This window comes from Schistocerca americana, chromosome 2 (assembly GCF_021461395.2).
Source record: "Schistocerca americana isolate TAMUIC-IGC-003095 chromosome 2, iqSchAmer2.1, whole genome shotgun sequence".
Taxonomy (NCBI): Eukaryota; Metazoa; Arthropoda; class Insecta; order Orthoptera; family Acrididae; genus Schistocerca; species Schistocerca americana.
This window is the reverse complement of record NC_060120.1, coordinates 243,634,986-243,649,311: the sequence shown is the minus strand read 5'-3', so window position 1 is coordinate 243,649,311 and position 14,326 is coordinate 243,634,986. Positions and strand designations below refer to the sequence as shown.

Here is a 14,326-nt window from a genome sequence, read left to right as displayed (position 1 = left end):
AGAATGGAAGGGGTACAGATATAGATGACTTTTTACACCAAGGGAAGACAAAATGTGTAGTCAAAAATGTGAAAACAACAGGGAGAGGAATTGTAACAAGAGAAACATAGCTTAGTTCAAGTTAAGCCCTGTCTTGTAATTGTTGTAGAGGGATGGCAGATTAAATCAATAAAAATTATAAGGACAAACGGACTTAATGAAGACCAAGAGGAACTGCTAGAAGAAAAGGAAATTGTTGAACCAGAGATAGTTAACCCAATTATCACTCAACATATCTATGGTAGGGAAGTAGTAGGGCTCTTTGACTCAGTTAGCATAGTGTGTGTGTGTGTGTGTGTGTGTGTGTGTGTGTGTGTGGGTGCGTGTGTGGGTGGGTGGGTGGGTGGGTGGGCGGGTGGGTGGGTGGGCACGCGCGCACATGTGCGTGCAGTTGCCAAGAGCTTATATGAGACATTAATAATTCAAAAGGCTGGTATTCCAAGCCTTCCAGCTATCAACTTGAGAGTAAGCCAGACAATTGTTTGTAGAAGTAGCTGTATAAAAAGTCAAGTATTGGTGGATGTTACAAAAGACAGAAGACAGTAGGAAGTAGTAGCATTAGTAATAGTGTACCCAAGTGTAAAATTTTTCATCACAACTGAGCGGATGGATAGGGTGGAACATGATTTCGATATGAACAAAATGAGACTATGCAATTGAGGGGGAAATATGTAACTAGTTTCAAAAGGGAGAATGTAACAAATTATGGCCAAAGTTTGCTAAGATATGCAGGAAGAACTGGTGACATCTGAAAATCTATAGCATGCAAGAGAAGAGCAAGAAGAATATATGTACAAAAAATGAAGTACAGAAGAAATTGGGAATTGCAAATAACAGATCCAGAGGAAACTTGCAAATGTGTAAGGGTTAAGGTCAGTTGCAACGCAACAAATGTCAAAGACGCTAATAAAATACCGAAGGGTTTTCTCTGAAGAAGTGTGTTGTAAACTTGGGTCACCATGCAAGAAAAACATTAAACCACACCAACCTTTTCATATCAAATAGTACCTCATTTCAAGAACCCCTCCCAATAAAAAACTTGGTGGACGCTATCTTCAGGAATCATTATTGATATTGACAGAAATGTGAGATTAACATCTAACAGTAATGGAGTAGATGCTGAAAAGGTTTGAAAATGTAGAATCATGATTAATCTTACGAAATCCAAGCCTGGAAAGAAATAAATGAAATTCTCAGGTCACATTATAACAGTGAAAGAAAGAAATACATGTTGTTTTTGTTGTTGTTGTTATTGTTGTGGTCTTCAGTCCTGAGGCTGGTTTGATGCAGCTCTCCATGCTACTCTATCCTGTGCAAGATGCTTCATCTCCCAGTATGTACTGCAGCCTACATCCTTCTGAATCTGCATAGTATATTCATCTCTTGGTCTCCCTCTATGATTTTTACCCTCCACGCTGCCCTCCAATACTAAATTGGTGATCCCTTGATGCCTCAGAACATGTCCTACCAACCGATCCCTTCTTCTAGTCAAGTTGTGCCACAAACTCCTATTCTCCCCAATTCTATTCAATACCTTCTCATTACTTACGTGATCTACCCATCTAATCTTCAGCATTCTTCTGTAGCATCACATTTCAAAAGCTTCTATTCTCTTCATTTCCGAACTATTTATCGTCCATGTTTCACTTCCATACATGGCTACACTCCATACAAACACTCTCAGAAACGACTTCCTGACACTTAAATCTATACTTGATATTAACAAATATCTCTTCTTCAGAAACGCTTTCCTTGCCATTGCCAGTCTACATTTTATATCCTCTCTACTTCGACCATCATCAGTTATTTTGCTCCCCAAATAGCAAAACTCCTTTACTACTTTGTGTCTCATTTCCTAATCTAATTCCCTCAGCATCACCCGACTTAATTCGACTACATTCCATTATCCTCGTTTTGCTTTTGTTGATGTTCATCTTATATCCTCCTTTCAAGACACTGTCCATTCCGTTCAACTGCTCTTCCAAGTCCTTTGCTGCCGCTGACAGAATTACAATGTCATCGGCAAACCTCAAAGTTTTTATTTCTTCTCCACGGATTTTAATACCTACTCCAAATTTTTCTTTTGTTTCCTTTATTGCTTGCTTAATATACAGATTGAATAACATTGGGGAGAGGCTACAACCCTGTCTCACTCCCTTCCCAACCACTGCTTCCCTCTCATGTCCGTCGACTCTAATAACTGCCATCTGGTTTCTGTACAAATTGTAAATAGCCTTTCGCTCCCTGTATTTTACCCCTGCCACCTTCAGAATTTGTTTATGATTCTTATGGCTCTTTTCTGGAGTTTGAAAATTGTGTTCATATTTTGTGCATTTGTTCCTCAAAAAAGAATGTCATAGCTAAGAACTGAGTGTACATATGAATAGTATGTAACTAAAAGACACTGCATGTTAGATTAGATTAGATTAGATTTACTTTCATTCCAATTGATCCATAGTGAGGAGGTCCTCCAGGATGTGGAACATGTCAGAAAAACAACAATACATGACAAATATTTACAACTAAAACAAATAAGCTAATGTACCATTCCACAGGTCCCAAGTGGAATGCTCGTCATTTTTTAATGAACACTATACGAAAGAGTCATTTTACAAATACTAATGCACTGAATTTAAAATAAAAAAGTTTTTTATTTATTTATAAGGCAATAAACATGTAATACAACTACTATAATACTTATTTACAATGAACACATTACTGCACTGAAATGGTGCAGAAGTTAGATTGTACTTACACACACACACACACACACACACACACAAATTTTCAATGAACACATTACTGCACTGAAACTGTGCAGAAGTTATATTGTACTTATATACAAATCATTTGGTCTTAGTGAGAAATTCATCAATGGAGTAGAAGGAGTTAGCCACCAATAAATCCTTTAGGCTTCTCTTAAACTGAATTTCATTGGTTGTTAAGCTTTTTATGGCTGCTGGCAAGTTATTGAAAATGTGTGTTCTTGAATAATGCACGCCTTTTTGTACAAGACTAAGTGACTTTAAATCCCTGTGAAGATTATTCTTATTCTAGTATTGATTCCATGAATTGAGCTGTTGGTTTGAAAAAGTGATATATTTTTAATGACATTTCATTAAGGAATAAATATATTGGGAAGCAGTAGTTAGTATCCCTAGTTGCCTAAACAGGCTTCTGCAGGATGTTCTTGAGTGATGATAGGGTTCTAAGGGCATAACATACTGATGACATTCTGTTTACAAGCAACTTTGTGTGTTCACACCACTTCAACTGAGAATCAGTATTCATTCCTCGAAATTTTTCATTTGTTACACAGTTTATAGAGGTGCCATCTACATTTAATTTAACATTGTCATTTTCCCTCTTCAAACTGAAATTAGTTTTCTTTATGTTCAGTGTCACTTTACTGTTTATTGACCAATTGTAAACTTCCTTGAGAGCTTCATTTGCTTTCTCTGCAAGGAGTTCTCTTGTTTTCTCAGTGGCTATAATATTGCTGTCATCAGCAAAGAGAATTTTTTCACCATGAGTAACACTACTAGGAAAGTCATTGATGTATACCAGGAATACTATTGGTCCTAATATGCTACCTTGGGGAACCACTATACTAATGTATTTTAGTTCTGATTAGTGTTTTACTAAATGTTTGGATCTATTTCAAGTACGTGTTATCTCTACTCTTTGTACCCTATCTGCTAGGTATGATCGAAACCAGTCATTAGCTACCTCTATTACTCCTAATGCTTCTAATTTATTTAATAGAATCTTGTGCTCAACTGTATCAAAGGCCTTATAAAGATCCAAAAATATACGTGTGACACACTCATCTTTGTCAGGAGCATCAAGTGCAACCTTTGTGAATTCTACTATGGCTGACTCCGTATTTTTGCCACTTCAGAAACTAAACTGTGATTCGCTTAAAAGATTGTATTTATTCAGGTAATTCATTAATCTGTCTTTCATAATTGCTTCTATTACTTTTGAGAATGCTGACAGCAGGGAAACAGGCCAGTAATTTTCCATGTCTTCTGCATTACCTTTCTTAAGCAAAGGCACAACTCTTGCCTGTTTTAACTGCTCTGGAAATGTCCCTGATGTGAAAGATTCATTTATTATTTGTTAAGGGGCCTTGTATGACTTCTATGCATTGTTTCAGCACACACATTGGTACTTCGTCTAAGACTACTGACTTTTTATTTTGTAGTTTTTGAACAGTTTTATTGACTTCATTCTCTCTGGTTGGAAGTAACATCATTGTATTTAGTGCAACATTATTTACAGGTGTTATATTTGTTATGGGGAATTTTTGCTGTAACTTCTCTGCAATACTTGAAAAATTCTCATTTACATAGTTTACTTAGTGTTGTGGATCATTTATTACCTTATCCTCCTCACTTAACAGTATGTTAGTCTGCATTTCTTTGCCTCTCCCCATTTCCTTTTTTATAACATCCCAGACTGCTTTGCTTTTACTGTCTGCATTATATATTATTTTTTCATTAAATGACTTTTGCAGCAATCAGCACCTTCCTGTATATCCTTTTGTATCTATGATAGAAATTTAAGAATTCTGGATCATTGTGACTCTTTTCCATGGATCTGAGGTATTTAAGTGTTTGGAGGACTTCTAATACCTGCTGTTATCCATCTGTTTTTGTGAGATGTTGATACAGACATGCATACTTTTGGAAATTCCTTTTCAAAGTTCAATTTAAGTACTGTAGAGAATTTAGAGAATTTCATATTCACATTGGTTTCCTTATACACTTCATCCCACCTTTGTTTTGGTAGTTCCTTTGAAAAATCTTTTATTTTGATTTGTGATGGATGTCATTTGTAGGCTTGTAGTTTAGGGAATGATTCGATGGCTGATTTTACTGTTGGTATTTGGCAGAGATGGTCTGATAGTCCGAGATCTTTTACAGCTATATCACATTTTTTTTCTTGTCCATATTTGTAACCAATTGGTCAATTACCGATTCAGTCATTGTAGTAACTCTTGCTGCACTATTGACCAATAGGGACATGCCAAACCTTTGAAGGATATTTATGAGGGTGCTGCTGGAATCATTTATGATATTAGTGTTGTTGTTAATTTCCCCACACAGAATAATGTTGACCTTTGTACTTGAGACTTTATCTAGAACTTGTGTTAATTTATTGTAAAAAGTGTCCACACTACCACTGGGAGATCTATACACACATAAATGATTAATTTCTTGGTGATACCAACTCCTGCTCATTCAATAGCTGATATTTCAATGTGTTTGCTTTCACTTGCTGTACTGAGGTCTTGTCTTGATTTGAACTGTGTTCCTTTTCTGATATAAATGCATGATCCTCCACCCCTTGAGGTAGTTCTGCAGTAAGAGTTTGCCTTTTCATACGATGATAACACTACATGTTGGATTCCTGTCTCTCTACACCAGTGCTCAGCAACACAAAATACTGTGCAGGTCAAAGATTGGAGCTCAACTTCTAATAGTTGTATTTTATTTCTATTGATTGCATAATTGGAGGATTGTTAGGTTTGTGAAATGCCCGTGTCACTCTTTCCAATTGTTTATTTTTCTTTGTGACACATGGTATGTGTGATATTTGGAGTGTTAAAATCTGTCTTGTGAGAGATTGTTTCATCATTTTTTAAAGTGCTGGAGATATTCTTTGGGCAGGGGAACCTGTTATCTGGATTTATTTTAAAAAAGACTTACTTTTCCTATCCATGACAACAGGTATTTGACCATGTGTGACCCGAGATCCACACCCTATACTTTCATGAATCAGCCTTACCAATTTTCCCTTCCCAGTCCTGTTTAGGTGTAGGCCATGCCTAGTGAAACACCATCTGTTGATAGCCCCGAAGGGCACCAGAGAAACATTGACAAAGCTGGCCGCCCTCAGAGCCATCCCTAACCCCACATTGATTCACCTCACAGCTCCATCAAGGTGTGGCCGATCATGACGCCAGAACAGCTCAACAAAGTGTACGTTGGGGCCATGAGTCAGGAAAGCTATCTTGTCCAGGTCAGCACTTAAGTCATATGCCCCCTCCCCCCCCCCCCCCACCCACTGTCACTTCATGGTCCTCTTTTGTAAAGTCCATACATAAAGACCTAAGTCTTCTATCACATGACTTAGCCCTGCACTTGACTTGAAGGTAACTGGTGGCCTGGTACGCTGCCCCTAAACTTTCCTGTAACTGAGGGCCTACACCTCACCCATGGCTACTACCTAGCACAGCAGCACTTTCTTCTTCCTAACACTTTATACAGTCCTAGGCTTCTTGGCCTTGGTTGAAGTGTGCTGCACGTTTTCTGCTCCTCATTCTACCTGAGGCTCTTCTCCACTTAACTCTGGCAGTGGTAGATACCTGTTTTTGGTGTTGATGATAAAACTGCCAGATCGTGTTCTCTCTCTTCCTATCCTCCTATCAGCTGCCAGTTCCCAACCACCCTCCTCCCCCATCTCCCTTGATCCCTGTCAGTTCCTTCCTTGCTTCCTCCAACCGTCCTGTAAGGGCAAAGATTTTCCTTTCCTGTTCCCCAATCAAAATGTTCCTACTGCACACTCTGCAGTTCTAGGAGAGAGCCTCTTCTGTTCTCCCAACTTTCTCCCCACTGCATCTCTCCAGTGAAAATATTTCCTACAAGATTGGCAACAAATCCCTCTACTCACTACCCTACAACAGCTACCACATTTCTCACTCACGGTCAGTTTCAAAAGAATAATTAAGTTTAAAGAATGTTTTAAATTTGTTAAGGATGCAAGATTGGCTGTATGTAAACAAAAAAATGACACAAAGGTCTTATGTGCGGTGGTTGTTGTCTTTGTACTAATTTAGAGATACAATGACAGAAGAATGAATTAGTAATTACTTTGCTTTTGGAGAATTTATGTATCAAGTGTGTTTGGTCAGGTTTTTAAACGTTTGTAAGTTGGAAAATTTAGGCCTAGATCGCATCTGTCTAACTAGTAAACAACCCGAAATGTGTTACTTAAATATTAGAAACGTTTAGTTACACTTTTATTGCACAATAGACACTTATGACACTAGTAGCTGTCTTTTTTAACAAATTTTGCACTGTCAAGAAAATTTGAATAGAATGTTTTGTGTTCGTCACACAAAATTTTGGGTTATGTCGTGATTTTTGACTGCAGATAACACGAATTTTTTCAAGAACAAGCTCTGCTGGGACACTAATACTCAGTTGTGCAACAAGAATGGACATTACAGCAATATATGGAACAGAAAATTTAAATTTGACACTATTTCCTCTTAAATAAGATCTTTAATGGACAAAGGAAATACCTGTGATCTCACTCGGCAGCCATCTTGTAACACATACATATGTGCACTCGTACACACACCACACACACACACACACACACACACACACACACACACACACACACACACACACACACACGCGCGCTCCTGTGCAGCTACATTGTGTGTGTGTGTGTGTGTGTGTGTGTGTGTGTGTGCGCGCGCGCGCGCGCGCACGCCTGCGCACGCGTGCGCGCTTACTTAGTGCTTCTACTGTCCGATGTGTTGTCTCCTTTACTCCAAAATTATTTACAAATTTAATAAATTGCGTGTTACCCCAGGATATCTACTGGGTCATGTCAGATTGCTTCCTTCTTCTTCCATTTCTTTCCTTCAGTCCATATTTGCCTATTTTTTCCCTCTCTTCCTTTTCCACACAGTACAGTGTATTATCTCTGTAACAGTCTGGATAATTCCTTTTATTACATCATACATTTATGATGTTTTTATGCAGAATGAAGCAACGAATGAAAATTTTACCAAGGCCGGGATTCAAACCCAGGTCTTCTGCTCATTAGGCCACCCTGGCACAGTGGCTTTGCGCAACTGCACTGAATACTATGCCTCCGTCCTCAGTCTGAATCCGCATTCCTGCCTCAGCCCTCATGGTATTCCCCCAAAACTTGAACAGCATTGCAGATGCTCTCCAACTGTAATGGAATAGCACCTCAGAATTGAATTAAATGGGGTATCCTGCTTAAAACCCAGGCATAGGTGCCTTAATCAAATGAAATTATATGATGGTGTATATATACAGACTGAAGTGACAAATGAAAATTTTTATCGAGGCCTGGACTTGAACCCAGGTCTCCTGCTATTCCGGTACAGTTGGAGAGCCTCTGCAATCTGCAATGCTTTTTGAGTATAGGGGTAATACCAAGTGGGTTGAGGTGGGAATGAGAATTTTGATTGAAGAGGGAGGTGTGCTAGGGTAGCTTGTGCAGTTTTGCAAAGCCACTGTGCCAGGGTGGAGTAGTGGTTAGTGCATCCGCCTAGTGAGCAGGGGATCCAGCCTTGGTACAAAGTTTCATTCGTCACTTCAGTCTGTGTATGTACATTGTAGATGTTTGGAACTTGAAAAGGTCTCCAGAACCCTGTTGATTAATTTGCATAAAATACCTGTTTTGAAAAATTTCAGTTTAGAATAATCTTGAAATCTTAAATCCAAGTGCCTATCACTATTATGAAACAGTTCATAATAGATGCAATTACAGTTGATATTTTTCCTCTTCAAAGGTTCTCCTACTTGCTCACAGTCATCAAGTAGCACAGTTATGGAGTGGAGAGTTTCTTGGATTTTCTGTTCACAGTACAAAATCTCACTTGTTTGATTCTGATGGATATTGTACAATACAGTGGTTGGAGTAAGTATTTTGTTAAATGTGTTCAAGAGGAAAACAAATTTGAAATCTTCTAAAGATGCCAAAAAGCCTTTAATTGGTGATAAAATATCTGAGTCAGTTTCTTGACAATGTTCCGCATAGCACTAAACGCATCGCAAGGTTTGCTTCTGTTTCTTCACAGAGCGTTTACGAATCTTGATAATTCCATTGCTTTGCATGGACATGTGGATTATGATGTTGCAAAGATTTAACACATTTAAAAGACCTTGGAAAAAGAAGCTGCATGTCCATTAACCAAACTGAAAAACAGTTTACACTCTGGTATCCAAACTGTTACCACTGTAATTACTGAAAATACTGCTGCCCACCATCTTTAGGAACCAAATGTTAGTCTGGCTTCTCCACATCTACATCTACATAGATACTCCACAAGCCACTGTATGATACGTGGCATCGGGTACCCTGTACCACTACTCGTCATTTCTCCTCCTGTTCCACTCAAAAATAGAGCGAGGGAAAAACGGCTGTCTCACTGCCCCTCCACATGAACCCTAATTTCTCATATCTTATCTTCGTGGTCCTTATGCCTGATGTATGTTGACGGGAGCAGAATCGTTTGACAGTCAGTTTCAAATGCTGGTTCTCTAAATTTTCTGAATAGTGTTTCCTGAAAAGAACGCTTCCTTCCCTCCATTGATTCCCATTTGAAGTTGTCAAAGCACCTCTGTAACACTTATGTTTTGTTTGACCCTACCGGTAACAAATGTAGCAGCTCTCCTCTGAATTGCCTCGATGTCTTCCTTGAATCCGACATGGTACAGATCCCAAACATTCAAGCAGTACTTAAGAATAGGTGCACCAGTGTCCTACATGTGTTCTCCTTTACAGGTAAACCACTCTTTCCTAAAATTCTCCCAATAAACCGAAGTTGACAGTTTAGCTTCCCTACCATAGTTTTCACATACACCTCTTCAGTGTGGTTGCACCAGTGGTATGCTATCTGTATCATTGAGGCTTGCAAGCCACTCCATCATGGCAAGGTTCATGGTTTGTGGGCATGACAGATGTCACATTTAAAAATTTTACGTAGTAATGTATCTGAAGCGTTTATCGAGTATTATTGAGTTCTCTTTGTGCAACATATTGCAGAGTCATCATGTAGGGTATATCTTTTTTTCAAGTTCATACATTTTGCTGTTTGTCTCCAAGGTGTAGTTTAGCATATCTACATACATCAAAGAAAGTTTTGCATCACCTTGGTTCTGACAGTTCTGGAACCTGTACAGAAAATTGCCTTAAAGATCAACGTAAACATCATTTCCGCCCTTTTTATTGCTCATGAAAACCTCACACTGCATGTTGTACCACCATACAGCCAGACCTTCAGAGGTGGTGGTCCAGATTACTGTACACATCGGTATCTCTAATACACAGTTGCACGTCCTCTTGCATTGATGCATGCCTGTATTCGTCGTGGTATGCTATCCACTAGTTCATCACGGCACTGTTGGTCCAGATTGTCCCACTCCTCAACAGCGATTCGGCGTAGATCCCTCAGAGTGGTTGGTGGGTCACAGCCCTTTTCAATCTAGCCCAGGCATGTTCGATAGGGTTCATGTCTGGGGAACATGCTGGCCACTCTAATCGAGTGATGTCATTATCCTGAAGGAAGTCATTCACAAGATGTGCACGATGGTGGCGTGAATTGTCGTCATTGAAGACGCTTGGCTTGCCAATATGCTGCTGATATGGTTGTGCTATCGGTCGGAGGATGGCAATCACGTATCGTACATCCGTTACGGTGCGTTCTGTGACCACCAGCGGGGTATATTGGCCCCACATAATGCCACCCCAAAACAGCAGGGAACCTCCACCTTGTTGCACTTACTGGACAGTGTGTCTTTGGCATTCAGCCTGACAGGGTTGCCTCCATACGCGTCTCCGATGATTGTCTGGTTGAAGGTATATGCAACACTCATCGGTGAAGAGAACATGATTCTGATCCTGAGCAGTCCATTCGGCATGTTGTTGGGACCATCTCTACTGCGCTGCACGGTGTCGTGGTTACAAAGAGGGACGTCGGGAGTGAAGTTGCGCATCATGAAGCCTATTGTGCACAGTTTGAGTCATGACACGACATCCTGTGGCTGCACAAAAAGCTTTATTCAACATTGTGGCGTTGCTGTTAGGGTTCCTCCGAGCCATAATATGTATGTAGCAGTCATCCACTGCAGTAGTAGCCCTTGGGCAGCCGGAGCGAGGCATGTCATTGACCGTTCCTGTCTCTCTGTATCTCCTCCATGTCCGAAGAACATCGCTTTGGTTCATTCTGAGACACATGGACACTTCCCTTGTTGAGAGCCCTTCCTGGCACAAAGTAACAATGCGGACATGGTTGAACTGCGGTATTGACCATCTAGACATGGTCGAACTACAGACAAAACGAGCCATGTACCTCCTTCCTGGTGGAATGACTGGAATTTATAGGCTATCCGACCCCGTCTGTGTAATATGCGCTGCTCATGCATGTTTGTTTACATCTTTGGGTGGGTTTAGTGACATCCCTGAACAGTCAAAGGGACTGTGTCTGTGATACAATATCCACAGTCAACGTCTATCTTCAGGAGTTCTGGGAACCAGGGTGATGCAAAACTTCCTTGATTTGTGTATATGTTTATGTCATTGTTACACATAGCGTGTTGTCCTTTCCCTAGTCTGATCTTGTACTAGTGAAGTGTACCTGTATGTGAGGGCTGTGGTTTTTGATAGATTTTATTTCAACTGATATTCTAAATGCGAAAGTTTGTTTGTCTGTTACTTTTCATGACTAAACTGCTGAACACATTTTTTTTTTTTTAATTTAGTATAGAGATAACTTGGATGCTGAGGAAGAACGTACACCACTTTATAAAGTGTGTAGTACGAGATATTTATTGATATAAAGAATATAATGTGAATTAGGGAAAAATATTTTTCTTTGAAAAAGATATTTACTCTTTGACTTTTGAACTTTCTCATATATGTAAAAATGCTTTTGTTGGTTAATATGTTCTACATAACATGATTTGAAGTTATGAATACAATGTTTGTACAATCCTCAACATGTTTCATCCATACTTAAATATTGATATTATATATGCAAAAGTAACTTTGTTATATTTTCACAACTAAACCACTGAAACGATTTAGATTACATTTGGTATACAGATAGCTTGAAGCCTGAGAAAGAATATAAGCTGCCTTAGAAGGTTAAAAATCGACCACTAAGAAGGTGAAGTAGAGAATAGAACATCTGTTTTTACATCAGTGAACATAAACCATGTTGTAAAAAATTATTAAATTTGTTGCATAATGTACATCATGTAGTATAATGCACAGCTGCTTCAATAGCATGATGCATAGATACGTGCTCCTGCCCATCCCATCGTTCAGCAGCATACATCATTGTGTGTTTGGGGGGGAGGGGGGGGGTTGTTGATCACAAGCCATGGTGCTGTCTACTATTTTGTCTGTTACCTCTGCCACTTTCACATCAGAGCATTTCTGATGTCTTTTTGCTAACACCATGTCCCATGAGCAACTCAGATGGAAACTGATGCCCCAGATGACAAGATCATCATGTACTTGTACCTCTACTGCCTCTTCGAGGACTGAAAACCAGAACCTGATGGTGCAGCAGTGGACCTTTGTCTTTTCAAAAACAAACATGGCCTTCATTGTTGCCTTCCTCTCCAGACTTGTCTGTTTGGTTGAAGCAAACACTCCTCACATGCTCTGAACAGCACTGTGATATGGGTCGCTGTGTGTAGCCAATGTACTGCAGGCCACACTCACAACTGATGCTGTAGGTGCCAGGTGGTCTCTAACAGACCCAAGCATATTCCTGATTTTAACTATTTTCTGCTCAAAGGTTACAATCGAGAAAGACCAACTAAAACTGCAAGCACCTGGCGTCAGTTGCGAGTGTGGCTAGCAGTATGTGGTGTATGCGGAGCTGCAGTCTGCATATTTTGGTCACCACACTTACAGGTATGTTTCATGGACCAGGTACAGCCCCTGTCTGTTAATAAATAGAAGAGGCAACATACTGTTTACAGTCAATCTGCCAACAGCTGCCACAGTGTCTGGGGCTGCCAGCTTTGCCATTGTGGCATGCAAGTCACAACACACAGCACTGCAAGGTGTAGGCGATAATCTATGTCCATGAGGTCACATGCTTTCATGATGCTTCACATGTATCCTTCTGCAGACCTGTACTTAGGGCAGCACTCCACCCAGCGAGGGTCAGTTACTTCCTGAGCTCCGAGCAATTAACAGCTGCCATAAGTTTCCACTACGAGTCTTCAATGGGCCCCACTGCCACTGCAATACCCTGCTGCCCGCCAAGGTGCTGTTGCCCTTGGACTGAGCCACATCTGCAACTGTGCTTCCACCAGCTGTTCGTTGTGCACCACTGCATAGTAGTCATTGCGACTGCCCACGAGTGGAACTATGTCATTACGACACCTTGCTGCTCACCAGTTGACTGCCACTGAGCTCCCAGCCTCAGAGGACTGTGTCATCATTCATCTTCCTTGCTCCTCAAGACATTACAATTCTCAAGTTGTGTAGACATTATTCTCAGAAGTTGTATTTAGTTTGATTCTTATAATAAACACTTGTTATTTCAAAGAGTACATTTCTCTACATTCAGGCACACCACTCAGCAAAGGATATTACACATTACATCAGCCGAACATTGTGATGTATCTTGCAGCTCTGTTTGGAGCAAGGGAGGAGTCTTCACCTTGGCCAGACTGACAAGTCTGCAGTGGCAAAGATGCTGTGCAATGCCAGCGGGTTGTGGGATTCGGTCATCAAGGAGGTGATGAAAACAAAAGTATATGATGGTCTTGTCAACCAGTACAGTGGTTTCCAACTGAGCTCCTCATAGTATTCAGTGTTTGTAGTATTCAGTGCTTGCAAAAAGTACATCAGGAACATTGTTGTGAAAGTGGGATAAGCAATAGGTAGAATAGACAGGCATATCAGGACCAGGGCTCAATGCCCAGACCTCCCTGGAAGGGCCAGCACCAGAATTGAATTTCTGGAACCCTAACCAGCCAGTCCTCCCTCCCTCCTGCCACAACCACTGGACATAACAGCTCTTCTGAAGGCAATGGGTTGGTCCACCTGTAGGGCTATCTGTACAGAAATCTGTGGTCTAGTGGTTATGAATGAATGAACTGGGCATTAAACTGACATGTCACTTGAGGATGATGACTCAGTGACTTGTTGAAACATTGCAACAACATGACTGCACAGTGTGGCTGTTAATCCGAGAATTTCATCAGCAAAACAGTTTGACCTTACAAATTTGGCATACAATTTACCCACATTGTTTATTACACCTCTTTACATGTTCTGAAGTTGACAGGTTTTTCCTTCGTTGTTAACAAGGCTAGAAGTTGAGAAAAGGGGAAGGGGGGGGGGATACTTCATTGAACTCCACCTTTTACAATTTTTATCTTTTATGGGGGTTTCAAGCCAGAAAATTGTGAATGCTGGTAACAAGTAGTTCCATATGTACTACTAAAAATGCTGTCTACTGTGTGAGTTACTTTGTCTTCTTGTA

General features: G+C 40.3%; 1 protein-coding gene across 1 annotated transcript in view; it reads left to right on the top strand.

The window, feature by feature from the left end:
- Window positions 1–14,326, top strand: part of LOC124595742 — a 152,690-nt gene that overhangs the window by 15,080 nt on the left and 123,284 nt on the right. The gene's annotated exons all lie outside the window — the stretch shown is intronic.